Here is a 24,979-nt window from a genome sequence, read left to right as displayed (position 1 = left end):
TACTGAGATTACTTGCAGACGACTGCGTTGTGTACACTACGATTCGTTCACAAGATGACCAAAATAATTTGCACTTAACACTGACTAACATTGATTCTTGGTGTAAAACTTGGGATATGAAAATAAATGTAAGCAAAACGTCATCTGTCACCATAACAAGGAAAGAAACGCCCATCTATTTTACTTGCCTTTTATCAGGATCTGCTGTGACGCGTAATAATGAAGTAAAGTACTTGGGGGTAACGTTTACTGAAAAATTGAGTTGGGAATCCAACGTAGATAACATATGTACAAAAGCATACAGACAACTTGGATTCATCCGACGAAAATTGTCAGCGGCACCAGCGCATGTAAAACTAAACGCCTATATGACTCTAGTAAGACCCATGCTGGAGTACAGCGCCATAGTTTGGAACCCCCATCAGTCTTACCTGAAAACGAAACTTGAAAGAATTCAAAGCTTAGCACTCCGTTTTATTTATTCCCGTTACTCCCGCTACGATAGCGTGACACTTCTCCGTAAAAGGGCTAGCATCTCGACGTTAGAATGCCGACGACTAACAGCATGTATTAAATTTCTTTTCCTGTTATATCATGATTGCATCAACATAACTAAAAACGTGTACCTAAAGCCACCTCACCACCGCTCCAAATGAATGAATCACGACTTGTGCATACGGCCATTTGCGGCTAGATGTAATTTATTCAAATTTTCTTTTTTTCCTCGATCCATGGAACTATGGAATAGCCTCCCCCGCCATATTGTGAATGATGTGTCACTTGATGTTTTTGTTGCGAATGTTGAATCTTTCTTTGAAAATGCTTTCGTAAATGTGTTGTAGGTATAGCCTTCTTGATTATGAGTCATGAATTGTATCATTCTACAGCTCTGCACACTTTTTGATTCTATTATTTATATAAGTTATGTATCTTTTCATTCATGTTCCGGAACACCAAACCTGTTGTACCACCTATTGTACATTCCGCTCCTGACAGAGCCTGAGAAAGGCTCACAGTATTATGAAATAATAATAATAATAATAATAATAATAATAATAATAATAATAATAGTAATAATAATAATAATAATAATAAATAAGTTACAAAGCTTTCTGCGCCATCTTGTGTTCGTATATAGTATACGCAACTCGTGAAATTTTTGGGCTTTGCTCAAGTGCGTGGTTGCTTTGTCTTTTTTTACAGCGGTTATTTCGCGGTGAGGGGCATCAGTACATGAATGTCGCCTGTAGTGGTAGATTGTTTATCGCCCCGCATTGTCGAAGGATTTCATATATCTTGGTGAACTGCCTCCAACAATGAGAAAAAGAAAGCAGCTACAATAAGATGAAGGACAGCGAAAATTCAGCGATGTGTGACTATAACTTGTTGGTGTTTGTGTTGAAATGTGCACAGCAAAATCAGAAGCACGATGCTGAACAGACAGAACACGAAGGACGTCGTTTAATTGGTTTGCCGTCTTTGAAAAGTCCTTAATTGACGATGTAGTAAAAACAACCAAAGGTGGAACGTGAACCAAAAAATAAATAAATACGCTGCGGCGATATTCTCACCGAAGCAGCACGAAATGTAACTTCCGTTGTGTTTGCGTCAGCACCGTTCTCAGGAGCAGTTGCTGTTTGGCGTGCTGTAAGGAAACTGTGCGCACTTTAAATAAGGATCATAGAATTGTGCGTCATCGAGTGTGCAGGTCCCTCCTGATAGTCGTTTATAAACATCTAAAACCAATAGGGGTCTTCAGGACTATCACCCAAACCCAAGACGCCAACTGAAAGAAAGCGTTCTCCCAAATCAATGAGATCGGCTCGGTTCGACGCGCAAACAGAGATCTACAAAGCGGGCGCTGAAGAAAGAGTACCCTTTCTCGACTGTTGTCTGCACCTCGCAAACCAGCTTTGTCTTTCTTGCTTGTTCAAAACAATAATGAAAATAACGAAGCGATCAATCTGGCAGTCGAACTGCCAGTGTCATTATTCGATTACTTCAACTCACCGGCCCAATAATTGTTGTTGTTACCGCGGCTCTCGAGAAAACCAGAACAATGCAACACAGACGCCAGGAGAAAGAGAACTTTAAAGCAGCGACAAGCTTTCGCAATATTTTTAGAGGCTCGAACCTGTCAGTTTCACTTAACGCCGCGTCAGCCATCCATGCTTGCACTTTCACTTTGCTTTATTTGTTCACCTTATTTACAGGAAACAGTGGTGTACAGGTGTAAAGTAAGCAAGCAAAGAGGGAGCACCAAGTTCTGTTCAAACAGCCGCTGTTGTTGACAGAGTGCTTCGTTGTCGCCCGCCCTTGTGCTCTCACATGCGCTTTTTATTATTCCAGGACAGAATAATCCACACTTATTAAGAAGAAAGTGTGCACAAGAAGCCCCCGAAATGTAATTACTCCATGAGGCATGTAGCGTTTCTCCTTTCTTTTCCCCCAGGAAACCTACTTAGCAATAATTGGCTGGCATAATATTCGTGTACGTAAAGATTCACAAACCGATTTCGTTCATGCAGGAAGTCTTATAAAGAACGGTAGTAAGCGTCAAGTATCAAGGGTTATATGGTAGAAGGACTGCCCTGGTTCATATAACAACGACAGACGCTTTGAGTCATGATATACCTTCGTGCGATATTCTTAAAAAAAAAATTAAATTGTGGAGTTTTACGTGCGAAAATCACTTTCTCATTATGAGGCACGCCGTAGTGGAGGACTCCAGAAGTTTCGACCACCTGGGGTTCTTTAACGTGCACCAAACCTAGGTACACGGGTGTTTTCGCATTTCGCCCCCATCGAAATGCGGCCGCTTTGGCCGGGATTCGATCCAGCCACCTTGTGCTCAGCAGCCTAACACCATAGCCACTGAGCAACCACGGCGGGTTCGTGCGATATTCTTGTCGTGTTTCAAAGCGTACGCTATGTATCTGGGAACTTAGTGTTCTCTATCCTGCATGAAGCTGTTATATTCGAGGAAACGAGGCATGCGCATAAGGGAACGTAGCGCCACAGTCATTTCTCAGAAAACCTTTCCCCATAGACGAATAGAAAAAAAAAATGCAGCAGACCCAACGAGCGGGAATTTATGTACATGGAAGCTTCGGGTGAGTGCAGAAAAAGTAAAAAGAAGATACAAGCACGCACACATGCACACAAACACATACACAAGCGAGGATGCATACAAACTATAACGAGCCTTTTGTTGTTTGGGGTTGCTGACTAGTAGCGAGTACGACGGACGGCTTGAACGCATCATGGTTGCAGAGGCAGCATGCGCATACGTAAATAGCCCAATTCGAATCTCATTCTATCCCAAACGAGCGTTTACTTCCTCATTACCGTGCAGCCGCAAATGCGCGAAGGCAAGCTTTCTTGTTTGTTTATCTTTCACCCGCATGGCCGGCCCCGCCGCGAGCGCCATATGGTGGTGTAGCAAGGAACCCAGCGGCGCTCGTGCTGCGTGAGCTTTGCATTGATTAGGTGGCCTATTCGGCAATGAAACTGCCAGGCCACAGCCACGGTCACGAAAATAGGCGAGGCTCGCAAAAGAAAGCGTCACTCTTAAAATCAGATTTGTAAAGGGTAGCGCCCCACGTCTGCAGATGTAAGCTGAAATGGTTTAAAGCGAAAGCTTTACTAACGTAGTCGAGCCGAGTTTCGCCATCTCCAGCAATTTCACCTTCGTTTACCGCAGCTGTGCAGTAGCCTTGGCAACGCATCACGTGACTCATCACATCGAGCTCCGCCGCGTGCGCCAGCCGCCGGCTTGGCGCATGCGGTCTCCGGAGCTGGGTCGCCGCCTGACCGCGTGACTCGCCGCACGCCTGGCTAATAGGAGCGCTGCGCTCGCCTAGTCAGTACGAGCTTGGTCATGCATGAGAGCGATGCCGGGCCGTCTTCTCAAGGCTGTTTCACATGCAAGCGATTGAGCGAATGGAGCGAACAGCGGTGCGGCGCTGCGAAGCTTTTCGCGAGGTTTCGTTTCACATGCATTGCCGCCGCGCGTTTTCCGCCTCTGCGAATAGCAATGTTCCTGGCAAAAAACACGGGACTTTCAGCCAGTTTCGGTAGTTTGCGACTACCAACATGAGCATTGCTTTGTCTCTGCCTCTTAAATTTTTATTTTATGAATACATATCCTGCGCTTAGCAATTAACAATTCGTTGAAAAGCTCTCTGGGCATGTTGCCCGTACCCCGAGTAGCAAGTAAATAAACGTCGTCCTATGCGCAGGCTTTCCCGCACTAGTCCTCCACTGGTCACGTGTTGAGGCGGGCCGTTCGGAAGCGGTGCTGCCGCTCTGCCGCTGCGATGAAATTCCAACTTGCCCGAACCTCGCCGCTCCCGCCGCTAGTGCCGCCGCCGCCGCTCGAAACAGATTTCTGCGGCGCGGCGGCAGGATTCGCGAGCATTTTCGCTTGCATGTGAAACAGGCTTCAGAGCCCTGCGCGGGAGCGGTAGACTTTGAGCCGTCGTCGCCAAGCGGCGTCTGAACCCCCCGTCTTAAATGGAGCTAGGGCGCTGGATGCCAGAACGTTCTAGAACACCGTGTTTAGTTGTTCGCTCGCGCACAAGGCGCCTTTTGTTGGTGTTGTTTCATTCCAGGTGGTTCACTTGTAAGTATGAAGTACGAAACCAAATCCTAAGCGACGTTGTAAAATATACCCCCAATTGCGTCCTGTATGAGACTTCACTTCTTTGGCGTTCTTGCAGTTGGGCGTGGCGGAACCTGTTTTCGGTTAACGAGGAAGGGTAAGTGGCGTACAATGCAGCGAATGTTTTGCTGGAGGGTCGACGTGTATTGATACGCTTTCGACCCAGTCAGCTCAGGTAACAGTTCTCACTCAAAGAATACCTTTAGGGAGCTGCGAGTCCACGCAGGCGGCTTTAAATGTTTTTCCTTGCATATCAGCCCTATGGCTTTTTATATAGATGCGAAATTCAATTTGGTTGTTCAGTATATAAAGAAACATATTCGTTAACCTGTTTCAGTTACTCTGTTAAGATAGTCGTGGTATAACGTGGGTATGGGGTTAAGTTTCTTTGGCAGTACAGTTTCTCTGATAGTGTGAATATGGTAAATGGAGAGCTCGACATGACTGCTTTTCAGATTTTTGGCGGCATTCATGTGCTACCACCTGGGCAACATTTCCCGTGTAGTGAATTAATAAACAGGCTTCATAAGTATTCGCTTCATGCCAGAAAAGCCTTCTAACTGGGTTTTGCCTTAGGTTCGACTGAAAAGTAATTTCTTGCGCAATCAACATCTGCCATATATTGAGCAGTCGATAAAAATAATGTGTGATGAAGTAAAATGCTAATGGCAAAATGCGCAGGTGGCCCCACTAAGTGTATATGTTATCCTTTGCGCAATTTTGGTTCGGTCATCAAGCACTCTCTTGCTGAATAGTGACCTACTATATTTGAAGAGAACGACGTAATGCTTCTGTACTGCGCCGTTTTGTGTGCTGTTATTATTTTTAAATGAAGCTTGCCACTTCAGGCATTTTCTTCAAGCGTTGCCGATTCCGGCCCTCGTAATCTACGGACATCGAGTTGCCCATGTTTCGCGATTTCAGACCTCATGTTTTCAAATGTTTTGATCAGTCCATTTGGCTTTTCTTTCAGTTGCGAAATTTATAAAGCGAAGGTTTATGGTAAATTTTACATGCTTCATGCTTCCGGTTGAGCTAAACTAGTTAACCTCCATTTCCTTTTGCACTTTTTCCTTACTTCCTTACATGCTTCAAATATTTTGTGTCTTGACTAAAATCTCAGGCAGAAAGGATGATATAATATCACTTTGAGCGAGTGCACTCCATATCAGCGGCATCCGCAACATTCGTAGGCTGACACACTAAAACAATTTTTTTTTGCCACGATTGCAGAGCTAACTTCATGGGTCGCGGTCGCGGCGGTGGTGGTGGTGGTATTTGTTGTCATGCGGTTTTGAGGGGGTTAGCCTGGCAGGCCTGGCCAGCAATTGCCCAGCCTAAGAATGTCTTCCGGCGGCGAATAGGTCAGCATATGTCTATCAGCCCTCGCTCTCCCTCTCACAAACGTGAGAAGAATGTGTGGCACTTTCTTGCGTACTATCCGCGGTCCTTCCTGGAACGCTAACTTTTCGCGACACAATGGTGAGGAAATCCTCTTCTTGTCATGCTGTCCAGAAGTCTCCTACTTTCACAATTCAAGCTCTTGCAATTCAAGCTCTTGCAAGATGAAATGTCCTACGTCACCCGTGTCATTGCGTTTAGTGCAACATGGAGAAGCAGGAACACTGACTTCGAACATGCATGCAAGAGCGTAGGTTGATCCTATTTTGATTCGGTACAGAATAATGGTTTCCATACAGCTAAGTCCCTTTGTAACACGAGGCTGATGTGGTAGTTTCCAAAGTAAAGGAAAGTGGCAACCAATTGCGAATTTAGGAAGTTGGTTATTCACAGGATCGCACTGCTGGCTACCCTGAAAAGGCTTTATTGTCCAGGGCATTTGCCCTTGCGTTGCCAGTAATGCCAACACGCGAATGTATCCACTAAAACTTTGTCTTGATCTCTGCTTTGGAGATATCTTGAAGTGGTGCCAGCAACTGACTACGGAACATCGGGAGAGGTACGCTAGGATATAACTGCTGTAATGCTGACTTAGGGAGTATGACGGCCTTCCGTGCGGGTTCGCTCTTTAGCTTGGAAAGAGATGTAGCAATTGTGGCGCTTTCTGCTATCGGGGGCGAGCTCCACCACTGCAAAAGCTGGCGCCACCATCGATGTGACGTGGCATGAGGGATCACGTGGACACAGCGGCCGCGTCGGCTGCTTTTGGAAGCGCCGAAGCGAGCTGAAAACGAAAGCTTAAAGTCCAACCTGCGCTTCGGTTCTGATTAAGTGGTGATGCTTTACCGCTTGACAACATTTGAAAGTACTCTAATAGGTAGTGGCTGCCCTTGGAGGTGTGCAGCATGGCAGGCTACTGCTCGGTGCCGCAGTGGCGGACATACGAAACGGTGCCCTGTGTCGGCCTTATTCACACGTAGCCGCAGGAGAAGGAGCTGCGTGAAGCTTGGCTCGCGAAACTTCGAACCGGCTTACAGCCATCGTCTATATTTCCGGTACGCAGCAAGCACAAAGGTGAGGAAGATTTCTGCTAAGGCGCCGGGACAGCACGTTGTTTAGTGAGCAGCAGAAAACGCGCGCTGAGACGCTCGCCCGCGCCCGCTGCCTGGCTAATGTCATGACGGTTTTGGTCTATGAACTTGTTGATGCTAGATACTGGCAAGTTCACTGGAACGAAAAGGTAGCGGTAAGACACACATTAAAAAAGGCATGACATATGGGCATATTTGTGCTGTGAATTAATGCACTGGATTACGAAATAGAAGCGGAGGGAAATCGCATGCTGTGGAGACCAATCAATATACAGTGCGACGCAACTTGAGAAATAATATTGAAGTGTCCAAGAATTTAGAAGACAAAGCAAGATTGAATCGTCGCGACGGCACATCACAGTCGCCGTAGGCGTTGAAGTCTCTATAATAAAATTATATTTTAACAGTTCTTTTAACAGTAACGCAACAATGGTTGCTAGAGAACTGTCAAATGCTCATATGCTGCGGCCTAAAGTTCACGGCACGGTGCGAAAACGCGCTCACAGCGAAAGCAAAACATTGTGCGCGGACTTGCATGCAGACGCGCAGTCGGTCGCTGCGAACCCGTGCGATCGCTACATTGAGGCTCCATTCTGTAATGCTACATTTGGTTATACAGACAGCCCACTAAAAGAACATATTTCACTTAGTTTACTCCCAGCGTTTGCCTACCGTTCACGCAAGAAGCCGGTTCGGGAGACTCCATCGCGGCGACCGCGCGCAGTGGCGCTCACTGTACATATTCGTTAAACAGAGAGCGTCTGTAAACGATTCTATGTTTTCAGTTTGCCCCAGATTATTATATCGACAGTTAAAAACGTCCCTCGTTTTGAGAGTACTTACATAAATATCCAGGAGGGCCGCCGCGTGGTGTTCTTATTGAGCGCCGTAAGCGAAACTATGAGGAGTGCACCGCGTGATCCCTCATGCTACGCAAGGCAGGCGCTTCCGACAGATGTCGACTCTGTAGGTTCGCCCCCAATAGTCGAAGGGACAAGATGATTCAAAGAAGCAGACCATGCATCACTGAAAAATGGTATGCAATATGCAGCCGCACTGCTTTCAGAGTCCACTCTAACTGACCCGTGGTACAAAGAGATAGTTGGCGTAATTGGCCTGCAAGTGATCCAGCACCCGAACGGGGGCGCGGGAACAAAGCGTCAAGCTTTTCCACTGCAGCACTAGAATAATGAGGCCGCAAGTGATGTCCTGCAGCAGCTAGGGTGGATCCGCCTTTTGCTTAAATTTCGCACTCTTGAGGTCATGGACTCCTAGGTTATTTATTGTGGCACAGCAGTGGAATCAATGCCTGTGCTGAGTCTTTTAAGAAGGGCTTTTCCGGGGAATGACTTACTCAGCCGGTGAAGTTGGGTCAGCAGCGCTTTGAAGGACAGGACAAGTAGCGCCCAGAGAAGGGGCTTCGTATATAAATTTCTAATTTGAGAATGCATGTGGAACGCTCATAGTCAAGCCTAGACACTTTCTATGCATAATCTCTAGGCGTTCATATAGGGAATTGGATGGCCATGTCAGCGGCTGTTGGTAAAGTATCCAGTTGATCACTAGAGCACGGTTTAGTTTGAGCATCAAGCTTGGGTCGTTGCTCCAGTCACATGACGGCAATTCGCTGGAGAGAACAGATCCCTGTGGTGTCCCCACAGAGGTGCGTCCTCTCTGCTCTGCTGCTTAATTTCGCAGCGTTTAAATATCTAACATCAATAACAATGCGCCAAAAATTGAAGTGACACTAAAGGCCGGGTCAGTACTAAACGTCACAAACACCCTCGCTTATGAAAATTTCCGTTCGTTCTCTGCCGATGACAGCCCTCTCGATTTTCAGCCCTCTCGATAACAATGCGAATCGCATAGCGCTCCCCCCGTATGTTCCCTGGCAAAAATTACTATTGCGCTAGCTGCCGCGGCAACGGCAGCTTGCGATGTGGAGAGTGACATCACGGGCCTGTGTTAAGGTTGGCGTTTGGCACCACGTGCGGAAAGGAATTTCAACCAACCATCTCTCACAATGCCTTGTCGAAATGAGGCGTGACATCGCCTGCTATTGTTGGCGTCCCACACCTCGTGCACAAAGAACTTTCTCTCACCCGACCTTCTTCCACCAGGCCTCGTCGAAATGAAGCGTGACTTCCTACTTCGCCATGACCATTTCGAGTGTCTGCCTGTCTGCCGGAAGCACCGCAGTGTACAGGCCTCTTTTGCGTGTGTGTGCGAGTTCAGAGAGGCCCTTTCCTCGTATTTCCACCAACCGGCAACGCGCAGAAGAGACAGACAGGCGTCTACAATTCCAGGAGGCGTGACGACCTCCTCCTTGCAGCAGGCCCGGTATAACCAGAGGAGGAGGGGCCCTCTTTCTGTGCCGGTCACGTGACGTCGACGGAAGCAAGATCCCGCCCAGGATTGTAGAGAGCCTATTTAAGGGGCTCCGAAATGTACTTTTGATCAGTTCATGCTCTTCTCATTTTCTTTCACCAACTTTTAATAAACCGTGCAAGTTTCGCACTAGAAATCGTCTCGTCCTTGTTTGGTCGCCATGGTCTACCGCATGCCTGCAGCCCGCCGACAACGCCACGCTACCCAATAAGTAACGTCTGTCGAGCTTCGATAGGCAGGCGCCGCTACTTCTCGGTAGCAGTACGATACGCTACCCTGGAGTACGCAACACCTGTCATTTATTTACTAATTTATTTATTTATTATCATACCTTCAGGGTGCAATGGGCATTACAGAGGCGGTGGGTACATGGTTTACAAACAAAAAACACTCGTTGCTGGGCTGGTTCTCCTATACGTAACCTTGCTCTGACCTTACCTCCAACTAATCACAGAAATGCTTTGAATTTAACAGCATCCAACAATAGCTAAATTTGCTGCATTTAAAAGATATTGTGCAACTTTATGCAATTTACACGGCAATTTATGTCAACCGTTTGGCTGGGTACTAGGGAACTAGATGATCGTCCACTGAGCGAACTCACGCTACTGGAACATTGTCCTCCAGATCCTTGTTCCAAAAGAACCAGCCTAGCAACGAATTTCATTGTTTGAGCAACGCTATGGGTAAGCACTGTTAACTTATGGCTCCTGAGGAGCAGCGTGAATACGAAGGGTGGCAAGAGAAAGGAAACGGCAATACGACCAATGGTGGCGTGCTGTCGCTGTTCGTAGTGCCGTGAAATTCAGCACAGGGGAAGTCAGCACGTCCACGTAGACCTATGGCTCAATAATGCTACGGAAGAGGAACTGAACAGTGAAGCATTGCATACTCCCCTCAGCAGTTGTAGCGGTGGTTTTCAACAACCTCTCTCGACATACACTTTCGCAGGACGGGGATGGTGAGTCAAATTTTTCACCTTTGCCTCTCTCCATCATAGGCTAGCCAACCAGACGCTTTTCTGGGTTATATACTCGCCTCCTTTCTTTTCTCTCTCCATCTAACTGGCTAATAGGAGACTGCGGGAGTAATCATATCAGAACAAATATAAGTATAATATGATGCACCTTGAGCAGGTATGTTGCTTATATACAAGATCACATGGTCAGGCGAATCACAAGTACCAAAACAAACTTATGGAAGTAGCCATTTACTTTGCTTCAGTTTATTATTTCATTAATGCCATTGCAAACATAAAACTCACAATGAATCATGTTGATAGATCACTGTGCTTGACATAACATATATTTGTAATTCGCAAGAGCCAGCTTTTCTATGATGTGGTTATCTCGTACACTTATAATGCAATTCATTGTCTCTAATTCTTCGCGGCTACGCTTCTGCTTTCACCCGACCTGAGATCCTGTGTGTATAAGAGAAACGAACATCTCGTTTCATTCTTTTTCCGAGCGGAAGAAGAATTAAGTAGAACGCGTTAGCAAAAGTGCATGCAGACTGTTCTCTTTCCCGCCTATTCTAAGCCGACCGCATGGTCGAGAGGCCAGCCACGTCATTCGGAAAAGGTGAGCCGCGGCTATCTGGCTCCGGATTTATCTCTCCCGCTCGGCCGGTTATGTAGGATGCAGCTCGGTGCCCCGTGGCCCTGATAACACTTCGCAGACGTCAGCAAGGAACGCAAAAAAAGCCTTCCTTGAATCGCTTGTGTTATAAGTAGAGTGTATTCACCATCGGTAGAAGAGCCGAATGAAGTTGTGGTCGGCCGCCGCGCAACTGCGATAAGTGTTGCGTGTAATGCACCTGCGTCCGTGTCCTTGCGCCAAGAGAAAGGGCCAAGCTAGTGTGGCGTAATATTGTGAAATATGCCACCGACTCTACTCCCCGTTCTATCGCTCCTTTATTTTAATTTAATTTTGAAGAGAATATATATATGGGTGGCACAGCACTTGTTCCGCCTACGCAAAGGCACCGATGCAAAACGCAAACGCTTTCGCCCAAACCGAGTTGCGGACAACGTTCGCCACCGAACTCTTAAGTTTTTGAGGCGCAGGTGGGGCTGCGCAAACGCTTGCTGGCGTCTGAAGAGTTATGTGCTGTGGTCGACGGTGGTGCTGAATCGCATTTTTCCGTGGTCGTCTGGCGTGTTTTGTCGCCCAAGTCCGCGGCTCGTGCCTTGTCGAGACGCGTCGTTTCGTCTAGCGGCCTCCCTACAGCTTAATTTCGACTGGATCCTCCACAGAGCGTGGGGTGTGCGAGATTTTAAAGGGACCGTTCAAACAAGTACTTGTCCCCTGTGGAGTTGCCGAGAGGAGAGGAAAGCGCAGGGGGCACGCAGGGGGCACAGTCGTTTTCAAGCTATTGTCGTAACGCCGTCATTATTCCGTCGTCGTCGAACATGTCGCCTGGCCACTGGTGCTCTTTAAACGTCGGGACAAAAGGTGCCTTCAACGTGTGACAGTAGTGTATCCAGTCATCACTGCGAAAGCATTACGTGGTTCGTGAGACGAAAAATCCGCTGTAGTTGTTGGCATTGGTGTGACCACCGATGGTGCAAAAGTCACCGAACCCTCGACCTTTAGTAGGAGATGAACCCATAGCATTTGGTGTAAATTAAATCTAGGTAATTAAGGTACAGTTAATCATTATATAGGTAATTAAGGCACTCGAACTCACCACTTTTGGTGGGAGTCACACCCACGACTTTGGAGTTCATTAGGGTGGACTTTATGAAGGTGCAGGTAATTAACATAAAGGTAATTAAGTAGATCGAACCTATGACATTTGGTGACAGTCGAACCCTCGACCTTCGGAGTCAAGGCGAAGTTAAAAAAGGCAAGGTTATTAAGGCAGAGTTAATTAAGGAACTCGAACCCACAACATCTGGTGGTAGTCGAACCCCCGATCTTTGGGTGAAAGTCGAACCCACGGCATTTCTTGTTACTGCGAAGTTAATTAAGGCACAAGTATTTAAAGCAGAGTTAATTAGGGTACTTGGAACCACGACCTTTGATGGTAGTCGAACGCTCGACCTTCGGTGGAAGTCGAACCCACGACCTTTGGAGTTAAGGCCAAGTTAATTAAATCACACTTATTTAGATTTAATTAAGGCACTCAAACTCCTAATCTTTGGTGTGGAGTGGAATGCACGATCTTGCGTTGTGCGCACCTTGTGACGAACGCGGTCCCGTCGCAGCGCTTCTGCTGACTTGGCCACTCGAGTCACGTGACTCCGCCAGCGGCGCCAGCGGATATCGCCACGCTTCTGGTGACGCGTCCGCAATTCATCAGCTTAGCAATAAACAAGTGCCCGTTGATTTTTTTTCTATCTGATATTGCGACTGTTTTGACTTTATATGAAAGTAAGAAAGAAAAGTCTAAGCCCCCCGCCCCGAAAGGTAGCAAAACAAATCGAAAAGCGCAGCGCGGGCCATCTGGGCAGGGGGCTTTCGGCTCGACGAGCTTGTTGCGCGCCGACGCCGCTTCAGTAATGGCCATCGACGGCTAACACAGAGCTGGATCTTGCACGCAAGTACAATAAACACGCAGCTGGCACTCCTATAGCTACCGCAGAGCTCGGGGAGCCGAGAAAAGCACTGGCGCCACATCTGCGATCACGCTTGACAGTGACGAGGGGCCTCGAATCCACTTCTGCGGTGCACTTTCCTGGAACCACCGCAGGCATACTCCTTGCACAGGGCAAGGCGAGGTACGTGAACAGATTTACAACTTGGCCAGTTAAACGGGCCGTCGGCCCTATAAATATGCCTGTTTCCCGTAGCATCGTCTAAAGGCACTCGTGGGTGGCATTCAATGTCTTTTCTCGCGTAGAAACAGAAGAAAATATGTTGGTTGTGTGGAAATTGAAGGCCTCTCGCTTCAGTTCGCCTTGTATTGTGTATCTTTTTTTTTATTCGGAATACACGTTTCTTTATTTTTTTTTAAACTGGCATGAGCTCTGTACAAAGAACGCTGACATCACCTGCTTATGAACTTTACAGCCTTCTATATTACATTTCTCACAATTGCAGGGGTGGCGGGCTATTCGATCACTGTGTCGTTCCAACATGCGTGCTAGCCATAAGCTATGCATACCATTTAGAGCTGAAAGTTGGGCTAGCTGGTTCTGCGTTAAGATAATTTCTGTCCCCTTCTTTCATGCTTTTTTGCTTCTCTCACTTCTTAATATTCTTATAATGCACCTTTGCAGTCTTCCTCGTGGGGTAAAATAAGGTATCGAATGGCATGCTGATTCCAGTATTTTCTGTCTTAAGAATCCTATGAAACGCATCCCAAAACAATATAGCCTCTTTATAAATTATGAAGCAATGCTCTAAATTTTCGCCTTTACGTATGGCCCACAACCGTCCGTATGCTTCTTTTCTGCCAGCACCAACTAGCTCTTTCAGCTCTTCGCCACGTGTTAACTCTGATGATATTTGCCATACTATGGAAATCATCATCAAACACAACATACGATCGACCAAAAAGCAGGCGGTACATATGGTGCCAACTAGCCCGATCAGATGATCACCATGCGTACATGATGATTATTAATTGCACCCTATGGTCATACCTATAACAGAGGATCAGTCAAGACACGGTCTGTACATTTAAAATAAATAAGATGAAAAGAATAAATACGATCCAATAGAATGTTTGTCACATCGCGTAGGCAGGAGTGCAGGAGACCACACGGTGGCGCCAGCTACCTTTACGCAATAGACGCAGGAATTTAACTGCCAAATTTAAAGCATTTAATTAGCCACTTCCCAAAAACTTCGCCTCAAGTCGATTCCAACATGTGTGTCGGATCTGAAATTTTTTTTTGTTTAGCACAATTTTGCGGGCACCTTAGGGGAATGCAGTCGGAGGGACGGCGACGATGAAACGGCTGCAAGATGTACGCGGCGTCATGACAGTCGCAGTGTCTTGTTGCTTCGAAAATCCTTCAAATGCGAAGGACGATCCGAAAGTGAGTTGAAAGTGAAGGTGGTTGACCAAGTGAAACAAACAATTGCCATAGGAATCCACGTCCGCTGCTGGTTCAATGGCGGAAGGAGAGTCAGTGGAGGAGGAATGGCATGCACAGGGCGCCGAAGAATTGAGAGTAGCAGAAGACCGGCGTGACCGAGGTTCACGATCATCATCACCAGCCTGGTTACGCCTACTGCAGGGCAAAGGCCTCTCCCACACTTCTCCAACTACCCCGGTCATGTACTCATTGTGGCCATGTCGTCCCTGCAAACTTAATCTCATCCGCCCACCTAACCTTCTGCCGCCCCCTGCTACGCTTCCCGTCCCTAGGAATCCAGTCCGCAACCCTTAATGACCATCGGTTATCTTTACTCCTCATTACATGTCCTGCCCATGCCCATTTCTTTTTCTTGATTTCAACTAAGATGTCATTAACTCGCGTTTGTTCCCTCACCCAATCTGCTCGTTTCTTATCCCATAACGTTACACCCATCATTCCGAGGTTATTTGAGTACAAATCACGATGGCGGGCGTACGCGTGCTGACAACGAGGTCGCCAATGGAAGTGCGTGCTGTTATCCGGTATGAATGGGCACCTGTTCCCTTCATTGAAAGCCGCACTCTCGGGACGTCACTTCAAAAACAATGCTGAGGTGGAGCAGGCTGTGCGACAATTCCTAGCATCGCAGAGCACCGAGTTTTACCAGAGTGGTTTCTTAAAACTGGTTGCACGCTATGACAAATGCCTCAATGTCGGTGGCAACTATGTGGAAAAATAGTGCACGGTGTATATTTCATGTTGCCATGCTGTATTTTGTTTTGTAATAAAGTTTTCGTGCGAAATTAAATGACGAAACTTACTCGTAATAAGAAACACATGACGACCTGGTAAAATTTTGTTTGACATGGTGTGTCCCTGGTAAGTGTAATATCTAATGTCCTCCGTAATGGCAAATGAAGAGACTGCGGCGCAGCTGTGAGTGCCTTGTCTCCTAATTTTAGGCTTAGGATAACCAGACACTTTTCGTGATACAGATGGCTTAGACGTCAAGTTTTGGATACAGTGTGCGAAAAATCGCATCAGCAATAGCAATATGCGAGATTCCAGATAAGCCGATTCAATACTCACGAGATGATAACGAGACCCACCAGAACGTCCTGGCAAGTTGGAACATGTGCAAGGACAATTTTTCGAATGTTGGGCTTGACATTCGTTCGTACACAAGCCGCCAAGAAGCTGGAAGCGTGTGTTGGCCGGACGCTGCGCTAATCGTATATTTACTATATCGAAAACATACTGAGTCGTTTATTGCAGGGTAATGCACCAGCAAGGCTGAAACCTGCAAGGACACTCACATCCTTAAGCGAAAATCAAGAAAGGGGCTGACAGATTTAATACCACTGTGTGGTATAACGGTTATAAACAGGGATAAGGTGCCTCAGAAAGGTTGGCCAAGGTTTCAATAGGAGCAATTCCTGACGACACATTTATGTTTCGTCTTCAGAAACTGCCACAATCGCTGCTATTACTCGAACATGCCAACGCATTTAACAACTGCAAAGGGGCCGCATTACTCTTCAGGTAATTTTCTTGCTGAATACCGCTGTCACATCGCCATAGAAGTACCGACTGTGTAATTTGAACCTACAGCGTCCAGATGTATCACGAGTATTCTGCGCTGCGAACGAGAAGCAACAATACCTTTTTGCTGTTTAAAGCAAAACTTTCCTTCCCTAGTGCACATTTATTTTTCGTCTGTCAGTATCTCGCAAAATATATATAAAAGTTTCATGCGCACGGTCATATATGAGCACTGAATGTTGACTTTATAATCACAGTAGTGTGCACATCCACGTTTTGCGTTTTGAATCAACAAATAACGACATAAAACACGTACATGTAATGTATTGTCATAAATGTATATGATACACACGGAGCTCTTAAAGGAATAGTACATCATATTGAATGGTTTATTTGAAATTTCCCATATTTTGCCTATCATTGTCGGGATCCTCTACGTGAAATGGCTATTCATGACCAATCCTCCAGAATGGTAATGCGTCACTGCTGCATATGAAGTAAAGCAGGCGTAAATGAATTTAACTATGTCTGCCATGATATAAGGGGCATATCATACATGTGTGGTTCATCACTCTGCCTTGCAACTCTCCATAGCTTTCTTCCCAGGAGAAGGATAAAACATCACCGATGTTACACATTTTGAGAGCAGCTCAACTGCATGGTGGTTGTATTTCAGCCTATCTTCTGAACAGTTTAGTTCATGAATATTACATTACATTAAAATTGTAAGCTGTGTGATGCAGAAACATTGTCTGAGATTATACGTCAAATGAAATAAAATTTAAGAGAATTGTGCGCACACGAGACCATCTCTCTGCTCTCCCGCCTCCTTAGGAAGACAAGAACAAATAATATTTAAAAAAGGAACTCTGAACTAACTGGAGCTTATCTTTTCTGAGCCGAGAAATCATGCATATCATTTAAATATCTCCACAGGCGGCGCTTTTCATTTGTTTGCAAAAGAATGTTGGAGTTTACTGCAGGGCAAAGCAGCGTCCTCTTAACCCGTTCTGACAAAAATCTTCTACTTGGAAGCATTCTAAAAGCATGTTACTTGGAAGGCGTTTGTTTACCTGTTTATAGAAGCGCGCATTTTCTATATGTTTTCCTTTGGTATCGTGCCAAGAATACGAAGCGGAGCATGTATGCTGCATTATCGTACGTCAGCTGCCCCCGATTCTTATCAGCAAGGTCATGCTTTCTTCTCATGGTCCCCTCTTCTCTATGCAGGAAGACACACTCACTCAAATCCTTATTCCTTAGCGCGTCTTCTGCGCATATTGGAGATAAAATCACCAGTGCGAATCTCGCAGATATCCCACATCGATTTATCACCGGTATGTGAAAGTATGTGCACGCATGGAGCGAGAGGAAATAGAGTGCACTTCACAACGAAGATCACCAGACAGCATGCGGAGAAAAATCTGCTGCAGAAAAAGACCCCATTCATCCTAAACATGCATTTCTGTGCGTGTCAGCTCAACACGGCAGAAGCAATCAGTTACGGCATGTTTTAATTGCTGTTATGTTTGTTACGTTATTACCATGGGTAATTATCTCAAGCACTGCGGATATCTACGCTATTGTATTGCATGGTTGCCTAAAGCACGCCACCCGATAATCTCCAGAGAGCGTTTCTACAGCAGTGCTGGCCTCCTTACACATCTACAAAATGTACCATTTTGTAGATGTATACGTGTGGACGAGACAAAATGTTCTAAGAAAACTACGTCGCAAAATTCGAAGTTCCTGCTGTGCTTGTGCGCCCGCTATAGGGATTAATCGGGTCATCAGCCATGCTATTCACAAGAGGGCAACGGTCAAGATAAATAGGGAATTTTCACCATTTGAAACCTGAAAAATTAATTGCAGAATTTCTGCTTTCTGAATTTCTGAATTTTAGTTGCGTTACTCCCGTTTCGCATCACAGAAGATATGACAACGAGAGCGTTGCGCGATGCTACATACGGATGATCAGCTAAATGTAACATTCTAACTGTAACATTCTAACAGCTAACTGCAACTGTAACATTCATATGCCGAGTTGCGTTCCACAGAGTGAATGCAAGTGCTTACTTCGTATTGGGCTGAATGTCGCCTATATCAACTAATACTTGTGGAATTGTACTGAAGTGATGGCAACGGTGAAATGTATGCAGCGTGTGCGATGGCCTGGACATTGTTATGTGCGTATGCTTGTGCTTTGAGGCCTCAAGAAATACTCTCAAGTTCAATTTATCATCGTATCGCATGTAATATATGCAATGAGATGGAAAAACTTATCATAGAGCAGTGTCTTTGGTATGTAGGTATAGTTAAACTTCTCCAGCATCCACTAAAGATACGATCTACGTTCTAACGATATGCTCTAAGGATACAATCTACGTTCTACGATCTACGGTCTAGTACGACCCCCTCTTCACTTGCTCTGCTCTTTTAAATTGTTGAAGTGCTATTGCTATAGCTAGCACCGCAACTGAGCTTTCATATTAATTTTGTTTTCTGAACTCAGATCTCCCAATGGAAATTAGCAAATAAGAAGAGCGTCTTATTAAAGTTCTTTGTTTTCCTTTGATTTCTTTCCCTCTGCGCACCTCTACTATCAAGTCTTCTCAATGCTTATCAATACATACTTGTGCGTTCACCTACTTTATTTTCCAAACGAAATAGCCTTCACCATATATGGTTGGTTTGTAGCAGAGTGTGCAAGATGCGGGGCTTGAAGCAATTTTCTTTTTCGATTCCTTATAAGCTATATTCAAGCAGTGGTCGGAAAGACGTGATCGATGTGGTCTCTCACAGACACAGAGAATTTTGTTTTTTTGCTGATTATAATAACATATTGGATAATGGAGATGAGCTCGCTCTCGCAAAACACATCACATAGGTGGCAAAAACCGCCCCTGCATGGCGCTTAACATAAATCGAGAGTAACATCTCCGATTTTGCGCAAGCCATTCATCACTTTATTATGACTAATAGCAGTATGACGGAAATGTAGTAAGGGTAATACGGGCTACCGCAACAAACATATGTATAAGCGCATACTGCGCACGTGTTGTTTAGTGGCGATATTTCTTTTCATTGCCTTAGCGGCCTTGTAACGCTTTCATATCTAATCGAGGTGTGGTCCCGGTATTGAATTGGGATAGCCTTGCGAGTACCAATATTACTGATTCACCTAGGGGTGGTAAATGTACGCGAAGAACACGCAACATTCGGAACGTCTCTCATTAATGGTGGTTTAATACGGACAGCTTCGAGAGCACCTAATTAGGATCCAAATGTAAGCCACCATCACTCAATAAAACGACTGGCGAGGGTGCTTGCCACTATAGGAATAGTGGTAGGTGGAACGGCAGTTCATTCATTCACAAAACTTTATTAGTGTCCTGAAGCCCGATCTCCGAACGGCGGTGAAGCCAACGTAATTATTCGCTCTATCTGCAAGCCAACAATTACATAGCTTGTTGGCCAAGAGTAGTTCGACTTTAACTTTTGCCAACGCGGTCACCACCACTGCCGGTGGAAAATACAGCATTTTCGTGCAAGCTAAACGAGGTAAGCAACGTCTTGAGTACAACTGCAACGACTCGACACTGTTTCGTTGTTTATGTTTGTGGTCGTCCATGGAACACGGGTCCACACTCGTGAAAAAAAATGGTTTTAGATTGATCGCATTAAGTTTGCATAGCAAGCCTTCATTCGTAAAGTCAACACCATGCACGCTAGCACACAATAGCCAAGAACGTAGCAGATGCCTCGTTTCTTCATACTCAGTAGACTACCTGTGCGCCGTCCTTTACCAAGGGGTAGCTGCAGGGGGTGCTAGCAATTCGCCAACAGTAGTAGTTGCGGCATGCGTGTACGTAAATTATACCACTTAATGTTTGCGTTATGGCGTCACATACATGCACCTTCCATCCCCTTTAACATTAAAACGTCGAAATAATTTGCTACTTATATGATGGTTCTGCGAACACGGTTATTTCCTCTACGTACTATTTCCTGCGACCCTCGGACTCCTATTTCCTGACTCCTCTTTTAAATCGATCAGCTGCGCGTTCTCATACCCCTGTTGTCAATGATCCCTGGCTTTCAACACCGGGCGACGCTTATGGCTGTGTTTCCTGTCGAAGGAGGAGCTCTTCGAAGTGCAATTCTTCTATGCTCAGGCGTCGTATAATATCGAAGCGTGCAGCTGAGAGGTCTATCGGGCACTGCATTCAACAAGTTCTTCACTCTGATAACTTCGCTTGCCTTTCTAAACTGTTTCATTATTGCTCTGTTGAAGTCACTGTACGGTTTTATTGGACGAGTGGACAGAGTTTCACTTTATTTCCGACGGGGCCAAGTTTTAAAGACAGCAGGAACATTTGCGACAACACTGCAGACACCCTGTAGGGATCACCACTGTGGGGTCAACGAACGCTGAACGAATAAAGTTTGAACCTCTGTTTTGAGATCTCGGTATGCTTGACAGTTGTTTCAAAAGCTTTTGTATAGTCATAATGTTTTACCAAAGCGTGGTAATTATGAAAGATGAACTTATGATAGGCCCATGCATCACGCAAATAACATAGGAAATTTGTAGCCGAATAGGCTTTGAAAGAGGTATACGCGACACAAAACCGTCCCGCCTGAACAATTTCTTTGCGAAGCGGACACTGTATTCGTGGGCAGCAGTAAATCTATAGTATACTTTTGTTTACTGATGTTTTTTTAAGAGTCCCTAATTCGGTGTATAAAATTACAACCCGGTTCTTCAGTTTTAATTTTTTATGTATTTGTGTGTATGTGTGTGGGTTTATACAAAAAGCTAAAGAAGTAAGCACAAGAGCGTGTCAGTGATAAGCCACATAAAGATAACAGAATAGTGAGGATAAGAGGGCCCTTGATCATATACTATGCCTGTATTCTCAAAATAAATTTAAAAGAAATGTGGCGTTGTTCCGAATAATATTGTCCACCTAACCTAACTCAATATTGAAGCCGAGAAAAGAACGCTTGAATTATTTTATCTTTTCTAACTGTGGGAATTGGTGTAGTCGGATCGCAGGCGTCCATTGCACTGCCGCGGCCAACAGAGCATCATTGCGTCATCCCAACCATGCACGCGTGTCGTCTCAAAGCTTGGAAATTTACATTCATTGGCGGTCCATTTTTATACTCCTTACACGACTGTGACAAGCTTGGTGCAGCCTGAAGCGTCGCCACGTCAATGCCGCATTCGCATGTTACGTTAACCCATATATTAACCACGGTTCTTAACATATATATATATATATATATATGTAGCACATCCCCCGCGCAGACGAAGCCCACCGGCCAAGTCAAACAGCATGTCGAGCGGTGCAGGGCTTCAAGCGGGCAACATGAGTCACTTCAGTCTTTGAAGAGCGTCGACTATTTGAAAGGAGATGCGCTCTGTGGTACGTCAATTCGCTTATATGTCATAACACAAAGTAAGGTCCAACATAGTGCGTCAGTAGTCATTCGCACAACCCACGTTTTCTGGTAAGCGTCCACAGCCACACTAAGTCACCTGGATCATATGTGACGTGCCGGTGTCGGTGGTCGTAACGTGCCTTCGAGCGATCTTGTGAAGCAAGAGTGCACAAATAAGCAAGGCGGCGGACTCCTTCTGCGCCGCAGATGGTGTCAGATATGCAGGCATCATTGTGGTTCATAAATGGGAAGATTGTATCAAGGGTATACCGTGGCGGCCGAGCGTAAAGGAGAAAGAAGGGGCTGTAGCCGGTAGTTTCGTGCTTGGCGGTGTTAAATGCATAAGTAACGAAAGGCAGAACGATGTCCCAGTTATTGTGATCCGTCGAGACGTACATCGACAACATGTTCGGGAGAGTTCTGTTGGTGCGTTCCGTAAGGCCGTTTGTTTGTGGATGGTACGGCGTAGAGTGTCGAAAACTTGAACATAGACGGACCATCTCTTCAACCGTATCTGCAGTAAACCGTCGCCCATGATCACTAATAACGACTTTAGGAGGCCCGTGGTGGAGAATGATAAAACGTAGCAAGAAAAGGCACACGTTGTCTGCAGCAGCCGATGGTGTTTCAGCCGTCTCACAGTAGCGTGTCAGGTGGTCAGTGCACACTACGATCCAACGATTTCCGTTAGAGGACCGAGGAATCGGGCCGAGAAGGTCGATGCGGATTTGCTCGAATGGAGTCCTTGGGGGTGGCACAGGGTGTAGTCTACCAGGAGGAGTATTTATGGGACGTTTGCGACGTTGACATTCTTCGCAGCTAGACACGTACTGCCACGTCGCCTGATGCATATTAGGCCAGTAAAATATTTCTTGGAGACGGCAAAGCACTCTAGCTGCTCCCAAATGATCGGAGGCTGGCTCGTCATGCATAGCCCGCAAGACGGAAGTGCGCAGACTTTTCGGGACCACCAGGAGATATCGTGAGCCTGCGGTAGAATAGTTCTCCTTGTATAAAAGACCATTACGTGTGCAAAAACGATTGTCTGTTGATTTCAGTTTGGCCGCAAGCAGTTGTTCTAAAGTGTCGTCGTTTTGCTGCTCAGTCTTAAAGATATTGAGATTAGGAAATTCGGGCTCGAAGGATACGATGTAGTGGTCAATGTTGTCCGCATCACAGCCCGTCGTGGGAACCGGTAGCCGTGACATGCAGTCACGGCTACCGGTTCCGTGAAACCGTCAATTCGGACTCCTGTAGACAGAGTGTCCAACGTGTAAGCCTACCAGATGTATCACACAGATTGACGAGCCAGCACAACAGGTAATGGCCAGTGACGATTGTGAAAGGGCGTCCATACAGGTATGACCGAAAGCGCTGTACTGCCAAAATCACGCTGAGACATTCCTGTTCTGTGACGGTGTAATTGCGCTCGGGCTTGCTTAGAGAGCGACTCGCCTACGCTACGACGTGTTCTTTAGTGTCGAAGCCTTGAATAAGAACGGCGCCGACACCAATAACGCTAGCATCCGCGTGCAGTTTGTGGGAGCCAAGGGGTCGATGTTTTTGAGAACTGGGTGGGACGTTAAACAGAACTTCAATTCACGAAAAACACACGTACATTCTGGAGTCCAGTCAAAGTGAACGCATTTCTGAAGCGGACACATCAGCGGATACGCGATGTGAGCATATCCGGAAATAAACCGACGGAAGTATGACCAAAGGCCCAAGAAGCTTCGTAGCTCTTTTACCGAGCGAGGTTGCTGAAAAGCTTCGAACGCAGCCGTTTCGCTGGATAAGGTCTTATGCCCTCTTTGTCCACTAGGTGGTCTAGAACAAGTGTTTGGCGTTCTCCAAAGCGACATTTCTTGGAGTTTAGTACCAAGCGTACTTTGTCTAGGCACTCTATTAAAAGACTGAGGCGAGCGTTGTGTTCACTAAACGCGCGTCCGAAAACCACGAAATCATCCAGATAACACATGCACACTTCCCATTGAGTTTGAGGAGTTCTGCGTGGAGTTTGAGTTCTGCGTGGCTTGAGGAAACCACAGTATCCTCAAACCACGCAGAATGTTGTCCATGAAGCGCTCAAAAGTTGCAGGCGCGTTACACAGCCCGAACGGCATCACGTTAAATTCTAGAAGTCCGTCTGGTGTGCACCGGAATCTGCCAGTATCCGGACCAACAAGTCTACACTCGAAAAGTATGAGGCCAAAGAAAGGCAATCTATAACATCATCAATCTGTGGCAAAGGGTATACATCTTTCTTAGTAATGGCTTTGAGGCTGCGGTCAAGTTGCAGGAGAAGCTTGCAGGAGAAAGCACTCAAGTTGCAGGAGAAGCTTGTAGATACAATGGTGGCATTCTTCAACAAAAACTGATCTGACTTCATGCACCCAGATTCATGCACCCAGGTTCTTGCGTGCCGTGTCGTATAGTTCCTGCGGCTGCATTATCCCACAAGCGCGGCCACTTATGGCTGCTCCTTCTCCTACTTGGACTTCTGTTGTGCGTGATGGCTGTGGAAATGCTACGTTGCATAGCTGCACCTCGCTTAACCACTGGTAATGGTCACTCGGGTGGACACTTTCATTAACGTGCTTGCAAATGTTGTTTAGCACGCAGCATGTTCGTATTTCCAAACGGGCATCGTTCACATGACACTCCATCCTGTTTGCTGTGAATCCAAACCCGGCTTTAAGTCGCCCGAATGCGTTTTCAACGATTCTCCCCCCTGCACATAAATAATAGTTAAAACTTCTTGCAGCTTCGCTTATTGCACCGCGATGTCTAAAATGCTTCATCACGTTTCGGGCCAATCGAAAAGCCTAATAACGAAAAATTATTGGTGCCACTGCTGTGCTGCCTATTGTGGCAAGCGGCATATAAAAAAGCGGACTATCAATAATCTTCAACAGTTTTGAAAGCCCGAACACGTGTGAGTCGTGGCAGCGTCTAGGGCAGCAAGAGTTGGCATACATAAACCGGTATTTGTGATGCACAAGCGCCAGCAAAATGATGCTGTACCTGCAAAGAACAAAGTGCAGAGTGATTAGAGCTGAGTGTATACTGGCCTTTCCTCTTCATCTCTTTCTCTCTCTCTCTCTCTCTCTGTTGTGGTTGCAGTAATGCCGTTTATTTTCAGTAATGTGTGTGAAGCATATTTCATTCTGTGCAGCTGGGACGTTGCTGGTCTCTCCTCCCATTATTAGGACGTTGTAATTGTTACTTCAATTACAAGCCTGTATCTTCTCCGTGGTGCATCAAAAAAGGTTACGTGTCGCTCGTCTTCTTGCTCTGATGTCAGTATACGTTTTAAGATGGTAGCAACCAAATTATGCGCGGAATCAAAGCTTCCGGCCAAATCGAAAAACCTCATACAATTTTCTTTTTCTGATGTAGACTTGCCCGTAAGGC

The 24,979-nt window shown here is 46.0% G+C and overlaps 1 long non-coding RNA gene across 2 annotated transcripts in view; it reads left to right on the top strand.

Moving 5' to 3' along the window:
- The first annotated feature begins 13,017 nt into the window (after positions 1-13,017).
- The window catches only part of LOC140215946 (uncharacterized), a 172,593-nt gene continuing 160,631 nt past the window's right edge, over positions 13,018-24,979 (top strand). For both annotated transcript variants that reach the window (XR_011892546.1, XR_011892547.1), the window contains exon 1: positions 13,018-13,267. This is a non-coding gene — a long non-coding RNA (uncharacterized lncRNA). The remainder of the gene's footprint in view (positions 13,268-24,979) is intronic.

This window comes from Dermacentor andersoni, chromosome 2 (assembly GCF_023375885.2).
Source record: "Dermacentor andersoni chromosome 2, qqDerAnde1_hic_scaffold, whole genome shotgun sequence".
Taxonomy (NCBI): Eukaryota; Metazoa; Arthropoda; class Arachnida; order Ixodida; family Ixodidae; genus Dermacentor; species Dermacentor andersoni.
The sequence above is the reverse complement of the archived record's forward strand: the minus strand, read 5'-3'. Positions and strand labels throughout refer to the sequence as shown.